Genomic DNA, 20,429 nt, shown 5'->3' on the forward strand with positions numbered 1-20,429 from the left:
ATACAGAGAATAGATGAGAAAAAGGACTGAGCCTCGGGATACCATCATTGAGGCAGGGAGATGAGGAAGAACCAGCAAAGAGAAAGAACAGTCATTGAAGTGGGTCGAAAATCAAGAGTGCTATCCTGGAAGGCAGGTGAAGAGAGTAGCCAAACAAGAGGGAATGATTAACTGGTAGCAAAAGCTGTATGATGAGGACTAAGACTTGCCCATTGGAGCTAGCAACATGGAGGATAGGTCAATGCGTGCTTTTGTACCCAAGCTTAACCTTTTAAATAAGTCATAGTTCCTGCCTTGAGAGAGAATAAAATTGTGCAAAATGAGGGTCATTTAAGATTGATTGAAATAAATCTGAAGTGTGAAGATATTGCAATAGGAGTCCAGCAGAAGAGGACAGTACTTCTGGCTTTTATGGGGAGAGTCGAGGTCAGAGTCATTGAGGTCTTCATTTGTTCATTCATTTATTCCACACATATTTTGAGGTGCCAGGGACTTGGAGGAAAGGAGAAAGTAGAGTTATTGTTTAAAAGGTATAAAGTTTCAGTTTTGCAAATGAAAAGAGTTCTGGAGGTGAATGGTGATGGTTGCACAACACTATGAATGTAGTTAATAACACTGAGCTATACACTTAAAAATAGCTAAGCTTGTAAATTTTGTTATGTGTATTTTATCACATACACACACAAAAGAAAAATCAGAGAGAAAAAACTTCTTGTTCGCCACACTTCCTCCTCAAGAACTTGATCTGGAATATGATGTTTGAAATGGATGGCTTTTCAGTAGAAGGAGAAATGTGAAGAGAAGCAGAGGAAGACGTCCAGCTAGGGGGAATGCTGGGAGGGAAGGGACCCACTATCAGCCCTTTTTGTCTGTATTAGAGGATCCACTGGGGGAGACCATGCAAGAGCTTGGAGAATCAGACCAGGCCAGTTGGTACAGGCTTGGCAGCCTGGCTCTAGAGTTGGGTTTGCCTTCTTAGAAGAATCTAAGGAGCCTCTAGAGGTTTCTGCCCAGGGGAGTACATTTGGAAGGTTAATCTCATTAATCCTTCCTGTTAAACTATTGCCTATTAAAAGCAGTAGGATTGAGGTATGCATTTGTATGGTGAAAATTGCAGGCTAGCAGAAGTTTAGATACCCAGGCATGTGTTAATGAACAGAGTAGGTTTTTCTTCCACCCATTTTACAAATATTTGTTGAGGACTATCTAAATGCCCATAGAGTGCTGGCAGTGGGAGTAAGGGAGGGAGTGAATTTACCAGATCTTCTCTCTTGATAAGCCTACAATGTAGGGATCCCCATTCCTAAATAAGAAATTATGCTACATTGTGCCAACTGTTGCCATTAACATCTCATCAGAGTCCCATGGGAGCTGAGAGGAGGGTGCGCTTGGCCTACCTGGGACACTGGCGAGGCTTCCAGGGGAAAACCATTCAATGGATTTGAAGGATGAGCAGCATTTTCTAGGTAGAGAAGCAGAGATAGGCATCTTGGGATCAAAACTTATCGAGAGTTATAAGTTTAAAGAAAATGTGTATTTTCTTTTAAAACTAAACTCAATTTCATTGACTTTTAGGTGGTGACTAGTGTGCATGCTTTTGGATCCAAGCTTAACTTTTCAAATGTGGAATCCTAGGACTTCATTGGTAAGTTTGATGCCTTCTTACTAGATTATGCTTTGTTTTGAAGGAGAATCCCAGACAGGATTGAGATAAGCCTTTTGGGCTTAAGAAGGTGGGTGTAGGATGTAAGGAAAGTGGGCTGAGCACCAGACCCACAGGAGCAAAAACTTCATCCAAAGGAGTCAAGGGGAAGGACTTTGGCAGGATCTGCTGGCATCTGATCGTTCTAGACCAGAGTCAGCAAACTTTTCTGAAAAGGGTGAAATGGTGAATACTTTTGACTTCATAGGTAATGTCTTGTCATAGCTACTCAACTCTGCCACAGTAGCATGAAAACAACCATAGATGATATGTAAATGATGAGTGTGACTGTGTTCCAATAAAGCTTTATATACAGAGCAGGTGGTGGGCTGAATTTGGTGTGTGGGCTATAGTTTGCCGCTCCTTTTCTAGACCCTGAATGCTGAGCTAAGACACTTGGACTTTGTCCCATAGGCAGTGAGAAACTATTGAAATTGTGGGCAAAGAAGTGAAATGGCAGGAGTGACATGTTAGAAACATTCATCTGATAGCTGGATAAGAGGCATGGGCCCTATTCAAAGGCAGCAGCAGCAATCCAGGCATGAGGTCATGTGGTTAACAAGTGGTTAAAATGAGACCACAGGACCAACAGAAGAGACATTGCAAAGAGAGAACCATAGGCTTCGCAGACTCCTTAGACTTTAAAGACAGGAGCCAAAGAAGACGAAAATTTAAACTTGGTAGTTCACTATGGTACCATTGACAGAAATATGGATATTGAGTGTAGAAAAGGGTGGTTGATGCATCTGATTTTAGATAAACTGAATTCAAGATGACAGTGGTTCATTCACAGGAAATGTCCCGTAGACAACTGGAAATGCAGGCCTAAAACCTGGAAGGGCAGATCTGGAAATAAAGAACAGGAGCCACGGGATTAAATAAGTTCTTTCCATCATGAGTAGAGGCCTGAGACTTGGAGAGTGTGCATAACTCTGGGATGGAAAGAAGATAGAAGAGAACCAGAGGCTAAGAAGGAGAGAGTCCTCAGAAGGGAAGAGGACCAGGGAGAAGAGACCTGAAGGAAGGCCGCAAATTTGTGACGGTGTGGTTGCAGAAAAGTGATGCTGCCAGAGGGAACGCGGGGAGGAAGCCAGGTCGCGCAGGCCAGACATAAATAAGGAATAAAGAATCAGAGACATGAGTAAAGTAGACCACTTATAGAGGCTTTGGGTGGTAAAAGAAGGGAGACACATAAGATCTAGTTTTTTTCCATGTCAAAATAACCTAATCGTTAGCTTTGAGGCAGGCATAGCATGCTGTGACCAGTTCTCATTTCCTTCTCTGGAGGCAAACTGCGTTTAGGAGTTTGTGTGTACCTTGGGCTTGTGATTGTGTTCTTATATTCCCTTTGAGGTGTGGTGTTCATAGCTCTGCCACAACTTGCACCACATAATCTAGCCCATGTTTGGACTCTTGCCATGAGACAAGATGTGATCTGTTGTGGAAGTAGCTGCATTGCCTAAGCTGGAGGACCAGGAAATTGGAATAAAAGTTTTTACTGCAGAGTCTGCCCAAGTATGGTGATTGGAAATAATTCCTCAAGTCATTCTACTAGATATCAATTTGTGCTCTGAATATTTCAAGTGTACATTCTTTGGTTTGAATTGTAAGTGATTTTTAGCTTAGTTTGCATGAATATAGCAGTTAAAGATAGCATGATAAAAGCAACAGGTGTAACTGTTTTAGAGCCTCCATTTATTGAACACTCACTATATACCAGGCACAGTGCTCTATAGCTATTACTTTATTTCATCTTTGCAACAACCTGTGATACAGGAAATAGTACTCCCAGTCAGCAATAAGGAAATCAGGTCATAAAAAGGTTGACTAATGTGTCCAAGGTCACAAGGGATTTAAATCCAACTTTATCTGACCCTTGGTTTATGCTACTCCCTGTTTTCTCCCATCTAAGTCTGGAATTTCTTCTGCTTCCGCTGAAGGACAAGAGATTGATCGAGCTCTTCTGGTTAACTATTCAGAGACTTTAGTGGGTGTTTCCACTTCCTAGGAGTCTACTGAAAGGGTAGAAGTGTGGGATCTCTGGAAGAGACTAAGGCCAAATCTCAAAAACTTACTTTAACTGTTTCCCCAGATACAATCTTCCTCTAGTTGGAAAAAAGGTGGCAGCTTTGGGCTTGGAAGGGAAATAAATACCACTAGTAGGCACAATAGTCAGATTCCAGTCCTAGTTCTATGGCATTATAATCTATGTTCTGTTTAAAAACTTAGTATTTCGCTCTCCTTGCCTCCAACTTCAAGCTCTGAGGGAAGAGTCCTATTTTGTCTTGTTTACCTTCATGCCCCTAGCATCTACATGGTATCTCTAGCAAGTAGTATGTGCTCAGTAAATATTCATTGCTTCTAATGAGTCAGGTGGCTTGGGACAAGGTGCTTAATCACTGTGTGCCAGGCACTGCTCTCAGCACTGTGGTTATAGTGGTGACACAGGACAAGTGCTCTTAGGTAGACATCCTAGTAGGGGAGACAGACAACGCAGATGTATGAGCTGTGCAGTTATGTAAGGCCAGGTGGGCACGATCGTGCCGTGAAGTAAAATAAAGTGCGAGGAGGGGGTGGAGGGCGATGGGGCTGATAGTTTAATTAGGGTCATCAGGAAGTCCTCACTGAGAAAGGAAGTGAGACAGTGAGGCCGTTGGGGAAAAAATCATCATCATGTTCTTTGAGGTGATTGTAGATATGTCAGCTGAGCCATCAAAGCTTCATTTAAATTCTTTTGCATGGCTGTGGTCACTAACACCCAACTAACTGCTCCCCTCATGTCTCTGGCTATGCTGATCACTCCCTTCCCTTCCTTGGTTGTGTTTACTCTCCTTGTCTGGCCTCTCTCTCCTGGTTGTCCTCCAACCTCAAAGACCTTGTCCTCTGTACTCTGCTTTGCTAGTTTTCTTTTCTTTATCCTTAACTTAGTAAGGCTTTGCTTGATCTCCTTCGTGTTGCCCTAAGCATTCTCCCTGGGTGATCTCATCCACTTCTCACCTCTATCCAGAAGTCACCCCAATCTACATATCCCGCCCGGAACCCCCTCCTACTCCTCACTCTTAGCTGCTGCCCGCAGGCATCTCAAACTCATCCCTCTGCTGGTGACAAATGTGTCCCTCTGTGTGTTACCTGCCTCAGTGGGACCATAACCCTTCAGTTCATCTACTGTAGGAGGCATCCTTGGTTTTGTCCTTTTCCCTCAACTGTCACTGCCCATCGGTTACCACATCCTGAAGAGCCCATCTTTCTAATTTGTCACCTAACTCTGCCCTCTGCACTCCTTCATTTAGGGACTCATCACAGGGATTTTTTAAATCTTCTTCATTGGTCTTTCTTTATCCATCTTTATCCTCCCTCGTTCTACACCTCCCCCCACCCCTTGCCTATCAGCATGTTGTTTCTAATTCACACATCTGATCATGACTTTCTTCCGCTTAGAATCCTCCAAGGGTTCCTTATTACTTCTATAATAAAACCAAAGCCCCATCAGCAGGCCTGTAATCCTTTCATAATCTGGCCTTTGGCCACCTTCCTCATTTCACTTTTTCCCTAACCCATATTTCTATTTCAGCCCAACCTTCCAACAGCCATCACCTCTTGGCGCCTTTGCCAGAGCTCGGCCCTCTCCTGGGAATGACTGACCTCTGCTTCCCAGTTTGGTAACTCAGCTCAAGTTTCCACTCTTCTGGACACCTTCCTTCTCCACCCTGTACTCCTCTGTGACCTGGAGATGACCTTCCTCCTGGCTCCCAGAACGCCCTGCATTTCTTTCCCTAGCAAAGCACTTATCAGCATAACCTGTTGATTTACTTACTATTTGTTACTCTCTGTAAACCGAGCTCCTTAAGGGTGGGACCACACACACACACACCTCCCACCGCCCCTCCCTCTCTGTTCTTGGTGCCAATACAGTGCACCTGGTTCAGGAAGTGTTTGTTGAAAGAGTGAGGATAGCAAAGTCTGTACAGCCAAAGAGCAGATTTATAACACGATCAAATGTATTTGAAATTTGAGGGTCATTGGCTATTGAGTTTGGTAAGGCCACCCTCTTCTCAGTTTTTAGTATGGCGTAGGTCGTCCTGGGCTTGGGTTTATGGCTGCCTGTTGTGTTTCCCAGCATACTTAAGCCTTGGGAATAGGACTTCTCTATATTATTTACTCCTGACTTTTTTTTAAAAAAAAAAAACTCCCGTTGTTGATGGATAATAATAGCAATTCAAAACAAAAAATAATTCATCAAGTAATGCTCAGGAATGAGGTCCACTCAGCTTCATGGTGAATCCAGAATTTTCTAAATTGGCCAAAATAATGATTCTTGCTAACTGCTGACAGTTTTTCCTCATAGTCCAGCTGAGAATGCTTTTCCGATTGGGGGATGAAGGTAGCTAGTGGTCCTTTGTGGAGGTGCCTAAGGGCATCTTTATCTCCATTTGGAACCTTGTAGAGTCTCCAGCGATTCTCTGGCTCTGGCCCAGGGATGCCAGGTCAATGTCTGGATGGCACATGGGGGCTGGCACAGTGAGTGCATCTAGGCAGTAGCCAACACATGCTCATGTTTTCATTGGGGCCGTCAGCTTGATTCTTGTTGCATCTTCTTCGCTTCTTAGTTTGGCCACAGAACTGGGAAATTGTGCCGAGATGCAGCTTTCATTTGGGAGTTCATGGAAATCTAGGAAGGCTTCCTAGAAGAAGCTCTTCTTAACACAGAAGTGCCCTGCTTACCAGGATGCTCCAGCAAACACCTGGGACTACTTTCCTTGCCTAGAATACTTACGATGTTGTTTTCCCTTTCCGGGACTTCCCATAAGCCGTTCCTTCAGCATGGAATGCATTTTCCTTCTGGTTTCCTAGTTCATGCCTATTCACCCTTTAAATATTAGCTGATTTGCCTCTTCTTGGGAAGCCTTTCCCACCTCCTGCTAAAGTCTTATCATCCCCATTACCATTATCGTTATATACTACTTAGCAATTGCTCACTGTGGGGCCACCATTGTCAGTGTTTGGTGGGTAACCACTTAGTATTAGGGCCTCGGTAGGTGTTGGCTGAGGTAAGTGTTATCATTATTATCCCACAGATACCATTTGAGGAAACTGAAGCCCAGATCAACTGAAGACACAGGAACAGGGGTTCGCCCCCAGTGCCTGACCGGGTCGGTGTGCTCCCACCCATTCTTCCAGACTGCACAGGTCCCTCTGCCGCACACTGTGGCAGCCATCCTCCTGCTCATTCACAGCTCCGCACAGAGACTGTTTTATATCTGTTTGTATGGCTATAGCTTCATGAGTGCTTGACCTCCGCATGGGGCAACCCCCATAAATGCAAGGATGGCAGACGCCTGACCTCTAGGTGGGTGCTCAACAGAGTTGACTGACAGCCTGTCTGACCACCCAGATAGCCACTCACTCACTGTTCCTCCTTGCCCCTGGCATCACGAGAGTCTGAGCTGTGAACATAAAAGGGGCTCCCAAGGCCCTCCGGGTTTTAGCCTGCAACCTCACCTCCTGTTTCCACGTCAGAGCCAGCTGTCCCTTGACAGGGTCTGTTCCTCTGCGCAGTCCCTTAGTCCTTTTCCCTACCCATTTGCTAGCCACAAGCTGAGCTTGGCTTGAAGTGCAGATGGCCTCCAGATGAAAAGCACTGGTCAGGGCTGAGGGGTCTACAGAAGTGAGTAAATTGGACAGAAGTTATTACCTTAAGAGAAGCTGGTTCATGATGTAGTTTGCGTGTGTTTGTACCTATGCTGGTAGGTGTGTATTGGTATGTGTGTAGGCGTTTGTGTGTTGCTCAATGTTTTATTTGTATAATTTATCCTTGTACACATTAGAGACTATGTCTCCCTCTCTCAGGGGTCTAATGTGGGGTTTGAATAATAGACATTTCATAGCTGTTGGCTAAATAAATATTTTCTCCTCTCCAAAGCAAAAGGCGCCTCCCCTTACCCCTGTCGCCCACTGTGGTACTTCTTCAGGCCCCTCTTCCCAGACCCTATTCAGATCGCGGTGATGAGAGAGCCCTGTCCCCACTCCAGCAGGCAACTACTCTGCTCAGGCCGGCAGCCGGGAAGCCGAGTCCCCCAGGGACACGTCACAGGCCTCCAGGGCCCTTTAGGGCCAGGCTGGCTGAGCTCCCAATGACTCACACTGGTTTTGAGCGGGTAAAATGAAAAAACAAAAATGGCTTCTGACCAAGTAGGGAAATTGGACATGGGCGGGCGGGCGCAGGGGAGTGGGAAGGACGTTAGCCACGCCTTTGGTACATTTGCTAGCCACAAACTGAGCTTGGCTTGAAGTACAGATGGCTTCCAGGACAAGGGCACCTATGAAAAGCACTGGTCACACTGCTCTCTGTGGGACCTCAACCTGCTTCAGAATGTCAGCTCTGTGACTGTTAGGGATGTGACTGAAGACAAACCACCCAAGATCTCTAAGCCTCAGTTTCCTGACATAGTAAAATGGGATGGTGACATAGTAATGACCCTTATGAGGTTCTTGTGAGGGTGTAATGAAAACGTGCTTAGCACTGTACAGGGCATGTAGAAATCGCCAAATACCTGTTATCGTTATTGTTTTTAAGAAGTTGTATTGTAAATAATAACTGTAAGAAGAATTTGGACAAGATACAAAGTCTAAATAAAATGCACTGTTAAAGGCTATGAGGAATAAGTGAGATGGTAAGAAAAGCACTTTGTGAATTGCAAATTATGTGCAGTAATATTAGTACAGATATATCTGTTGTTGTTTTGGTTTTGGGAAAAAAGGAACATAATTTTATGAGGTTGAGTCTGAGTTCGTTGTTTTTGTTTTGAAGGGAGATTTGTCAGATAGGCCTTTATGGGAATCTTGCCCAGAGGCTGTGTGACACACATCGGGGATCCTCGGCACCAAATGCCTGCATAACACCTGGCGTGGAGGAGCGTTTCTGTGATTCCTTTTAATATTTTAAATGTTTTCTGATAAACATTTAATACATAGTATACTAAGTTTTCTTGTGGGTTCATTGACAGTAAATTGTGGGAATTACCTCTGGACCTGAGAAATCCTTACTCTTAGAATTTCTTGCCTAGTATAACTGAATAAATTTAAACAGTTTATTCAGAATTGAATATAGACAACTACCATTATTTTCTCAATGTTAGAAATATTTTCTTAGTGTCAACAATTTGACTCTCCTGTGTTTATCTCCATCCCATACTATGTCCCTGCCTTCTCCCGTCCTTCTGAAAATAAAATTGAACAGAAATTACCCATTTAAAAAAATGTAGATACTTTCAAGCAGAGATTGAAAACTCTCTTCTCATTGGCTGCATCTGGCCTGCAGATGTATTTTGTTTAGTGCTCACAATGTTTTAAAACTTTTTAATTAGTGGCTAACATTTAAAAATTGGTGGGTATTGCCTAGAAATCCGGATTTCCAGCTCTTCATGAAAAATTGAAGGTGTGGCAGCATTGGGTCCATCTTCCTTCACGGCAGTGCAGAAGAGTGGCCACCCTCCTTGGAGACTTGTCTTGGGTTTGCTCTGCCCTGCCCACCTGCTGCACCTTTACCTGACCTGTAGGTATTTAAGTCTGTAGTTTCTGCTAAACATATCGAACACCTCTTAGACACTGTGTATCAGTTATTTTCATTAGCAACTTTGATCACGGATAGGAAGGTTATCTCACTTGCTAAGCTGTCATTTTTACAAACCAGAGCGGCTAGTGTTTTATTTAGCCTCTTTTGGATTTAGTAAAGTCACGTTCTCTCTCCCGATGGGAATTTCACATTAACAATTTTTAAGAAGTCTTCAGCAAGAATGTTGGATAATGCAGGATATAAAATTTGATTGTCTCTCCTTAAGGGAGGTTGAAAACAGGTGAACTGCTTTAAATCAATAATTTATGACATTATAAAGACACTTAGTCCTTTCTGTTAGCCATCTCGTTGAAATGTTATAATTTGGCAGAATTCTTATGGAAGTAGGTGAGGAGTTTGAGATTCTCGGTACTGGATACCATCCCCACAACAGTGTTTTCTCAGGCAAGCCCTTGTCCCCTTCTAGCCAGTGAGTACACAAGGAACTGGCGGCCGTATGCGGAGATGGGAGAGGAGGTGCTGCATCCCACAATGGTTACTTTAAGGGAGTCCTTGCAAACCCTGAAATTAAAAAAAGTATATTATTATCCTCTGAGCTTTTACTTTTTTGTCATCATGAAAGAGTATACACCTGTAACAAACTCAAATGCTGAAATGCATTCATGTAAAGGAAGAAGGTCTTCTCAGAACCCCTCCCACTCCCAACCCGCCCCAAAGATAGGCACTTTTGAGACTTTTTGGGTACAGTGCTAGACATTTTCATTTGCGTGTGTCCCCCCAGCCCTACCCTCCTTTACCCTCACCCCTAACTTTCTCATTTTTACTTTTGTTTTGTGAAAATGGAATCTATGCATACCGTTCTGCAGCTTTCCTTTCTATAGCCTACTTCCAGTTATTACAGTTATGGTTACCTTACGTCTTCATGTCGATATGTACAGATAAATGTGCCTTATAAGTTTTAACAGTTGTTCTTCGTGATATAGATGCATTTTAAGTTTACTTACTCATTCCTGTATTGGTAGACACCCAGGTGGATCATTGTTTCTGATCTTTTGCCATTGCAACCATTGCTGCAGTGGAAATTGTTGCACGCACTGGTGAACTTTTGCATGAGATTGTCTATGATATAGTTACCTAGAATGTGGGACTTTTGGCTTGAATAGTTTGCCAATTAAAATTAGAATCAATATTGCCTAATTGCCCTCTAAAAAAATTGTGCCAATTCATGCTTCTCCTAAGAGTATCCAATTATAGCTCCAATAACCTAGTTTTTGCTTTAACATGTGTAAGAAAAAGAAACTTTAAAACTCACAAATATTCCATCAAAATGACACATTTGTCTTAGAAAAGTATTCAAAATTCTTAAGTCTATAGATTTAATTAAATGATTTTCATACCTTGATTTTGATGGCGATTATCATCCTGTAAGGTGATAAAAACATTCCCCAACTACTGCAACAAGTTTAATTATTGAATATTTATCTAAGGATGGCAGTTGTACCTGCCATCCTTACTGCGTCCAAGGCCAAACTACTGCGTCCTTTTCCATGGCTCTCCCAGGGCTGCATGGTCCTTCCCAGGAAGGCTGGGTTAGCATTTAAATGGGCTGCAGCAGGCAGTGCCAGGCCTTAGGCCCAAGAGAATTGGAGAGGTGGAGGTGGCAGGTGACCGTAGTGAGGTACCTGAGGATTTCCACACCCCCTCCTTACATCCGAATGCCAGGTTGTTCCCACATGTGTTTTCTCGTAGCATCCCTGCAACATCCCGGTGAAGCAGGCACTTCCCTCTCTCCCCTATTTATATCTGGAGACACTTGGGCTCAAAGAAGGTCTGACTTATTCAGTGCCGTACAGCTGATAAGTGACAGTGCATTGGGCACAGGTCTTCTGATTTCGACAGTAGCGGAGTCAGACCACTATGAGGCTTTCTGCAGCCAGCACACCATGGCAGTTTCCTTTACTGGGCTGAGGGTGGAGAAAGGAAAGGGAAGTGACATTCTCAGACTTCCTGTGGCCACTTTTGTCCACAGCTTTCTCCTTTGGAGTGTTGACATTTATGGTCATGTTTTAAAACATTTCTTTAGCATTTGGGAAGGCTCTATAAATTCTTGATGAGGGGCCTTAACTGATCACATGTGGTTGAGACTGCTGATCCGAAATATAAATCTTTCTTAGGAAGGACAGATCTTGGGAAATGGTCAGTTTACTGCCTGCTAACAGCATGTGAAATTTTGAATTCCGTCTTCTCTAGAGGCCTCCCTCTCTGCCTCTCTGACCTGGTATCTGGCTTTTACTAATAGGTTACCTCGTATTGGCCAAAGCTGCTTAGCACTAACCTCACTTCTGAGCCCGCAGGTAGATTTTGCTGCCCAGACCACTTATCCTCCCAGGATGCCTTCAGCTTCATTAGACCCAGGCAGGGTGTTCTGCTCTAGAGAAAACAGGAATCTGCGGGGTAGACCCAGTTCAGATCCTGGTCTCATCACTTTAACCAGCAGCATGAACCCTTGGCTGTTAACCTCACCTCTCTGAAACTCAGTGTCCCCTTCTACAAAATAGGGATATTAATTCTATCATAGTGGCATTTTGAGGAATATATGAATTAAGATTTGAAAAGTGCCTTTCAGATGTTCAGCACAGAATGGACACTTTATAAATGTAAGTCTTCTTTCATTTTCCTGCTGTAGAGAGAAGCTTCTCTTCTGGAGTTGCCTCAAACTGGTGGCTGCTGGCTGGGGACCCTGGGGTCAGCGGAATACCATCTGAGAGGTCACACTGTATACTCTCAGGAGCTCACTATTTGGTAGGGGAGCCCGATTAGTAGAGATGGCATAATGTGTGAAATAATAAAAATCAATTAATAGAGGGAAGATTAATCAACCTCCAGGTAGGATAGGGTGGAAGATGTCATCAAGCAAGTAAGATGCTGAAGGTTGAATAGGAACTTGACAGAGATTATATATATGTGTGTGTATGTATGTATGTATGTATATACATATATATAATAGGCAACTTTATCCATTAGTAATGAAGTTACATTGTTTTTCTATGTGTATACATTAACTTCTCTTGACTCTTACCAATACACTGATGTATTCAAATTCATCCTCTTTTTTCTTTCCTTCTGCCCCTCTTTCTGCCTTTCCTTCTCCCTCCCCCTCTTAAGATACTCAGCCACTAAAAATTTCTTAAAGAATTTCTTTATGCTTCAGTAAATTCTCAGAGTATGATGCTACTCTATTCTGCTAAGTTTTTTACAAGAGCTTTGGTGCAGCAAATGTTTTCCATGCCTTTTTTCTGCAGTATGAGTAAGTTCTTTTGCTTTCTCGGCAGTGAACAAAGTACCAGCCATTTGATGTTTACTGCTTCAGTCCTATATACCAGGGCCATGTGTCATCCCATTTAGTTGCTAAACAACTTCATGAAACAGAGACTGTTAATTCTTTCCAAAAAGTGAGGAAACTAAGGCTTAGAGAGATTAGAGAGGTTACTATACTGAATGTTATACAAGTAGTGGGGAACCAGTTCAGCTCTGGGGTTCTTTCCCCTATTCCCTGCTGCCTTGCTCAGGCTCTTGCACACAGCAGGTGGGTAGAAACATCTTTCTGAAGGAATGAGAGACCTGCCACATACCAGTCAGTTCAGTTCATTCTGCTAGTTTTGTAACTCACTCGGGAGGTGACAGCACTTTTCACTTAGCTTCTTACCTACAAATGGGTTCCAGAATCACACAGCAGTAATAATAGATGAAAAACACCATTTTCCATTCCTTTCACTTTTATTTCTAAAGTACATGTAAGCAGATCGGTTAGACTGGTAAAATGTTATTTATTGCTTGTTCTCTGCCCTTTCAAGGACAGCCTGAGGAAGTGTGGGTGCAGGGCTCCAAGAGCCTGGCCTGGGGGTCAGAGAGTTACGTTCCAGCTTCGATTCTGCTGGTAACGCCTCAGTCACTGTGGGTAAATCACACGCCTCTGCAGAACTACGTTTCCTCAGTGCAGTTTGGGGCTTGGGTGGTCTCTAAAGACCCTGCTCAACGTATGACCTCATATCATAGAGTGAGGCCGTGCAGTGTGCTGGAAGGAATGTAGGTGCCAGCGCTGGGAAGACCTGGTTGTGAATCCTGGCTCTGGTCTCCAGGCTCTGTGACCCCAGGCAGATCACCTAACCTCTCTGATACTCGTTGTCTGCGTCTGTAAGGGAGAACAGATAGGACCTGCTTCCAGGAGCACACTCAGGAGTCTATGTAAATAAGGGCAGCTTCCTTCCCTCTGTCTCCGACTCCTGAGTGCTTTGGTTGTGGACTGCAGTGAAACCGAAACAGCTTCATCTGGTGCAGTGTTCATTACACCTTGCAACACTGTAAGATTTCTCGAAGCTCTTCTGTGTTGTTAAGAAAACCCTCAAAGGAAGGTACCTTTCTACCCCATTGAGCTTTATTAGTGCTTCAGTGATGGCACCTTATTTTTTCCACCTTTTTTCCCACTTGCAGACAGCAGCTGCAGTGTGAGTCAGTTTGCACATATGTAATTTCTTTTGAGCCTCTTTGCTGAGAGAATTTCATTCATTTAGCAAATGTTTGCCATGCCCAGGCCTTATGTTAGGAGGTGGGATGCAGAGAAGAATAGACTTACAGTACCTGCCCTCAAGGAACTCACAAGGAGGAAAGGTACAAATAGACTGAGGTGACATATGGGCTTGTGCCGTCATCAAGGCATGCAATAAATAGGGTTCTGTGGGAAAAGGGAGCACTAAGTGGCTCTCTCCTGGGGAATCAGGAGGGGCCTCATAAACAAGAGGTGACTTTTGAGCAAGTCTTAAGAGATGAGTAGGAGTCTGCGCTGTAGAAGTCCAGACAGAGCATTCCAGGCAGGAGGCGCCACAGGGCGCAGGCCAGAGCCCTGGGAGAGGTGACACCTGGGTGCATGTTGGAAGCTGGGGCCCAGAGGTAGAGGAGCTGAGTTGCCAGGTTCTGGTAACCATCCTTACAACTGAGACCCCAGACCTTTCTCCTGAACCCCCACTTACATACCCACCGCCCGCTCAGCATCCACACTTTGATGTTTAATGGGCATCCCAGACCCGACATAACTAAATAGAAGTCTTGATTTTTTTTTTCTTACAAAGAACAAAAGGGGTGAGAACATAACCCTGATCTTCCCCAGTCTTCCTCATATAATGCGGCACCACCACTTATCTGGTTACCCAGGCCTAAAATGTAGGCATCATATTTGATCCTGCTCCTTCCCTCACTCCTCACGTCGCCCGTTTGCCACTCTTGACAGCTGTTCACTCAGAGTGTATATCCTGAAAGCCATCATACTCCCTGCCTTCGTCCGGATGTCCTCCGTCTCGGCAGGTTTCCCTGCTTCCACTCTGGCCCGGCTGCTATCAGTCTGCCACACAGTCAGGCAGAGTGACCTTTTAAAAAGTAAATAAGATCATGTCATTCTCCTGCTCGGAACTCTCCGGTGGCTTCCAACCATTCTTAGAATAACATCTAAACTCCTTGATATTATCCTGCCAGCCCCTCCTACTTCTCTGGTCTCATCTCGTCACGTGCTCCACTTTGCTCACTCCATTCCAGCGACTGTGTCTTTCTTGCTGTTCCTCTTTGTTGCCTTAAGGCCTTTGCACTGACTGATCTCTGCCTGAATCACTCTTCCCCATCTTTGCCTGGCTCGCCTTCACTCCATTCTGGTCTCTGTTTAAGAGGTCTTTCACCTATCTAAAAAAGTACTATCCTATCCTTTACCCCATCATTCTGTCCTCTTACCCTGCTTTGTTGTTTTTCATTAGCACCCATCACTACCTGCCTTTACATTATGTATTTATTTGCCTTCTTTATTGTTTGTCTTACCCTAGACAAACAATTCACTAGAATGTAAATCCTTGAGGATGGGTCCTTGTCTTACCTGTCTGATTTACCACTCTATCTTCAGGGCCTAAAACAGAGTCTAGCACACAGCAGGATATCAACACATTAGATAGGCGAACAAAAAAATGAATGAATTCATGCAAGTTAAGACTTTGGTGTTTATTCTGTAGGCAATGCAAATCTAGTAGACACCTCTCAGGAGGTGAGTGACGTGGTCAGCACTTTTAGAAAGCCAGCTGGTGGCAGTGTGGGGGCTGGACTGTAGGAGGAGGCAGCAGAACTAGTCAGAAGCAGTTAAAATGGTCCAGGAAATTGATACTGAGCCCTATGTAGAGCTATGGGGATGGAGAAGAGGGGACTGAAGACAGGATGTAACGATCTTTGAGTATCTTTGGTTCCAATTGAGAGAACTCGGTATAGCAATTCCGTTATGTGCGAGCTAGTCTGGGGAAAGGCTGGCGATACTCCATGGTGTTTTTCTCCCCAAGCAAATGTTGGCCCCGGATTGCATGTCCTTTCAAATGGTGCTAGCTCTCTGAGGAGTGACTCTGCTGCTCTCTAGATGCCCCATTCACTTTTCAGCAAGAGTGTACTCAGGATGGTGGTATCAGTGAGTCTGATTCTCCTTCCTGCAAATGGTCCTTTGATTTTACACACTGCAAACCATGCTAAGTCAATGGTTCTTTCTTGCACTGGGTACATTTCTCCATATTTAACTCCAAAGGAGAATTGCTCTAATAAATTCTCCTTTTTATAAGAATGCCTAGGCTGCCCAACTTCCAGGCTAGGTTTATTGATAACTTGAGGGTTCAGCATCTCCTTTACCACAAACATGCACAGTAGCTCTTGTTCTCTCTCAGGTATCAGGGAGTCAGACTGACAGTGGGTACACATTCGTAGCTCAGGCATAGCCACACTGTCTGGTATTGCCTCTTGAGAACTTTCTTCTTCAGCTTGGACTACTCCTTCCTCCAAAAATCTCCAATACTCTCCAAGTTTTAGTGAAAGGCCTTTAATCTCCAAGTAAACACTCTCTTACCTATCTTGCTGAGGTGTCGTCTCTCTGTCGCTCACCAAGAGTATGCCATCCCAGGCCTTGGTCCAAAGTTCCTCATCCTGTTTGCCGCACCCTGTGAAGTGAAATGCGGTACCATCTGTAGAGCCAGATGCCCACCTCCCACATCTCTCGCTCTCTTCCAAAGGTCCGGATGTCGCTGGAATAGCATTAATAGCTACACTCTAGAGCTTCCTGTGTGCCAGGTACTGTGTTAAGCACTTCACACACATTCTTTCTAATTCTTACCACCCTGCAGGAGAGAGTTTCAATATTATCATTATCATTATTATTATTTTTTTTTGCAGGACTTGGAGTTAAATAGACCCAGGTTTGAATTCCAAGTAACTTGGGCATGCTAGCTTAATCCTTTTAACCTTCTTTTTTCAGACCTAGAAAGTGGAGATAATATAGAGAGAGTCCATAGGGTTGTTGTGAAAATTAAATGAAGGTTATTTCATAAGTGCCTAAGTACTTGTTTGCTATACGCTAGACTTTTTGCCATCAGTAATAATAGCTCATCACAGATACTGTAGTCATCATCATCATCATCTTCATCCCAAGGCTACATGGCCACTCCGTAGGTGCAGCCAGGATGCCTAGGACTTTCTGATCCCTGTTTGCTCTCTTGGTCTTTTCTGGTTGTGCCATTTGTTCATATGACAAATACTCACAAGCCCAACATTTTTCATGAGACATTTTCCCGGAAGCCTGCCCAAGGATCCCAGCTGAGAAATTCAGATCCAGAAGGTTAGCGTATGTGCTCTTTTCTTATCCTGCCGCTCCTTATTCACTGCCATGAAGCGTTTTCTGTTTCTGGGGGATATTGTATTCGAAGGTTGTTGGGCCATCCTGGTAGCATTTGGAAATACCTGTTTGACCGATACTGTTTCCCATTTTTGTTTCTTTCTCATATTTGAGATGTGTATTCATACACTAGAACTAGCTTGGCCATTTTGATGAGACCGATTTGCTGATTTGCACATAAATTCAAGCCACAGCCTTCATCTATCAACAGACTGGAGAGGCTTTTTTTGGCCCCAAATATCAGACTAATAGTAATTTCATTGTGATATATAGATTACAAAGATGCATAAGCGTAGCTTCAGCAGGGTTTTGTGTTCTAAATTCAGGTAAATGTAAATTTCTACTTTTCAATTAAAATTTTTTTGAAATCTCAGTCTTAAAAAGTATGCCTTTTTTTCCTTTAAAAAAAAACAAACCAGTTTTCAAGGTATGGGTATGGGAAAAGGCAGATTCCAAACACCTTTACTCCCCATTCTTCTAACTTGCTTGTAGACTTCTCCTTGGAACCTCTCCAGCAAACTGTGGAATAAGCCTGCTATTTCTAACAGTGACAGGAACATGGGTGTCATTGCCAGTGGCCACGCTCCTCCCTGCCTGCCTTTAGGGCTCCTCAGAAAGACAGGAATGAGCCTTCCATAAAGGAGGCCCCCAAATTCTTCCTCCTGCTCTGGCTGTAGTGCCATTGTCCCCTGTAGACAGATGCGTCGCTTGGATTTTGGGCACAGGAACTGAATCCATCATATATTAAATCATTTAATATAAAGCTCTTTCTGATGCATAGTTTTTCCCCTAAAATTTTTCTTTTTTGCTTTTCCTAAATTATAAAAGCAACAGATGCTCACTTCAAAGCCAGGATTAGAACTCTTCACGCCTGGTTTGGAATTCCAGCTCTGTCAACTTGTTATGTGTGTGGGCCTGGGATAAACACGCACCCTCTCTGAGCCTTGATTCTTCTCATTGTACAAGAGAGGAATGATCTCACTTCATAACACTGCTGTGAAGATTGGGGTAGAATTAGTACGTAGACTGCTCTTCTAGATATTTGGCATGGATTTGTTCACTCAGCGAATATGTATCGAGCACCTATGAGCCAGCCACCATTCTAGTTGCTCTGAAAACACTCGAGAACAAGACAGAGATCTCTGCTCTCATGACGCTCACATTCTAATCAGAGGAGACACAAAGAAATGAGGTCATTTTAGAAATAGAAATTAGAACCCATGGGTGGGGTGTGGGTCATAGGATGGGCTACGGTAGATTGGATGGACAGAGGACACCTCTTGGAGGGAGGCCCCATGTTTTGTGGTTCGCAGGTCCCAAGTTTTCAAGGACACTCCTGCTTTTAACAGTTGTGCCCCTCTAAATATGGGTAACAACTTCGAGTTTGGAAAATCTGACCACATAGCATATATTAGTTCTCTTTTGAGTGCCACTTGTTCACGAATTCACTCTCCATCAGAGGTTGAGCTCCCAGGGCTGGGAAGCACGTCGCAGGGCCTTTCGAAGGCCTCCTGGCGAGCATGGGTTAGCACTCCTCTCAGACCACTCAGCCAGTAGAGCCGACACTGAATGAAGAGCCTCCACGTCGGGAGGGAGGGTGATTAGTTTTTATCTGGAGCCCATTTTGTTTCAGTGTTGCTTTGAGCATTCCGGTTTCTACGGAGCTGGAAGTAATTTCTCTCTCAGTGAGACTGTGGCACACTGCAATCTCCTAATTCTCTGCGTGCAGTTTTTTAAGGGTTCTTTTAGGCCATGTGAAAGCTGGGCAGCCAGTGTGGTCCCAACTTGTGCACCGGCATTTGAGCCACAGAGCAGTGAGCTCGACACTGATGCCAACCCCATAGCCCCTTGTAGGGTATTGTATGGATTGTTAAATGGCCATTTAAGCCTGCTGTGTTTGGGCAGCAGTGACCCAAACCGATTAATGAGAGAGACTGTTGAGCAGAGGGGCAGGCTAGGCTGCCTCCGACTCACCTGTCATGTCCAAAGCTGACCTACTTTTGTGTGACCTTGATTTATTCAGTGCATTTAAAGACACTGTTGTGAATGCACTTCTGTTATCTGATTTAAATCCAACATGCGACAGCCCGGGATCTTTAACACACACATGACCCAGGCAGATGGATGGTTGGATGGATGGATGGGTTGTTAGTTTTTCGCTTACTTCTGAATTGTTATTTGATCATAAGGAAAGGGCTTAATTTCAAGAACATGGAGCAATTATTTGAGACTAGATACGATGCCAAAACAGCAGGCCTTGATTTCTTGCTACAGGGCAGCTTAATCAGGAAATGGCCTAGATGGCCGCCTTTCAAGTAGGTCCTTGCAGTAGCTTGGCAACTGGCACAGGGTCATAATTGGAAGAATTTGGCTCGGAGTGTCTGTGGGTGTTTACAGTGCACTATAGGGCAGGGCTTTTTTTTATTTATAGAGTATTGTGAGCAACAAGCAGCAGAAGGCTGAAAAGCCACTAAATCTCAATTTATTTTTAACAAATTCCATTTTTCTCCTCATCCCAGAAGGAGAACTGAGTTATTAAAAAAGCAGTAAAAAATACATCATTGCAAAGCATGCCATATCTAATTATGGGGTTGCCATCATCAGCCTGCAGCCACACATTTTAAGGGCTTTGTAAATCAACCATCCATTCAATCCGTGAACTTATATGACTCCTATTCTTCATTTGGATGTAGAGCGAAATTATTGGCAAGTGAGTGCTGATCAGAAAAAGTTCTACACTGTCTAAATTAGGAGATGGGAGATATAAATATAGAATAGTGTACTTATGTTCCCAAAGGGAGATAAAATCATTCTTCATTGTCCATTATACTTAGCTACCCAAGCATACATTCCGTAGCACTAAATATCCACTTTAGGGTCATTCACTCATCGCAATGGTGGCTCTGTGCCACACAAAGGAGCTGTATTGTGACATCTCACTGAGCCCAACCCTGAGTGCTTATTACCCACATAGTCCTGAAAAGACAGGAATCCAGTGCTTTTGGCCTGTGTTCTCATAGTGCATTAGATCTGGATGAGACTTCAGAGACCCTCTAGTCCAAGTACATCTTATAACAGGTTGAGAAGCTGAGGTCTAGAGAGGACAATGGCTTGCCCGGGGCCCCATTGTGAGTCAGGGCAGAGTTGGGCTAGCGCCGTGGTCTCTCTGCTATTCTTTGACAGTGCCCTACTGTGCCAAGTTTGGAGCCAGTCAATTAAATAGTTCCGATTTCTACTCTTGAGCATTCACAGCCTCAGACAGGCATCAAGATAGTCGAATAATGACTATATGCATAAGTAGACCAAGTTATTTGTGCACACAAACAGGCTAGTTGAGTGGAGATGGTGAAAGTGGGGAATTTGGGTATCTGTGTATCTGGATACCAAGGGAAAGGTGAAATCAGTTGTTCTCTGAC

General features: G+C 43.9%; 1 protein-coding gene across 6 annotated transcripts in view; it reads left to right on the forward strand.

The window, feature by feature from the left end:
* The window catches only part of ARNTL (aryl hydrocarbon receptor nuclear translocator like), a 100,134-nt gene that overhangs the window by 26,953 nt on the left and 52,752 nt on the right, over positions 1–20,429 (forward strand). For all 6 annotated transcript variants that reach the window (XM_016128176.2, XM_016128175.2, XM_016128172.2 and 3 more), the window contains exon 2: positions 1,576–1,645. The gene's annotated coding sequence lies outside the window, so the exon portion shown is untranslated. The remainder of the gene's footprint in view (positions 1–1,575; positions 1,646–20,429) is intronic.

This window comes from Rousettus aegyptiacus, unplaced genomic scaffold, assembly GCF_014176215.1.
Source record: "Rousettus aegyptiacus isolate mRouAeg1 unplaced genomic scaffold, mRouAeg1.p scaffold_m13_p_5, whole genome shotgun sequence".
NCBI classification, from domain to species: domain Eukaryota; kingdom Metazoa; phylum Chordata; class Mammalia; order Chiroptera; family Pteropodidae; genus Rousettus; species Rousettus aegyptiacus.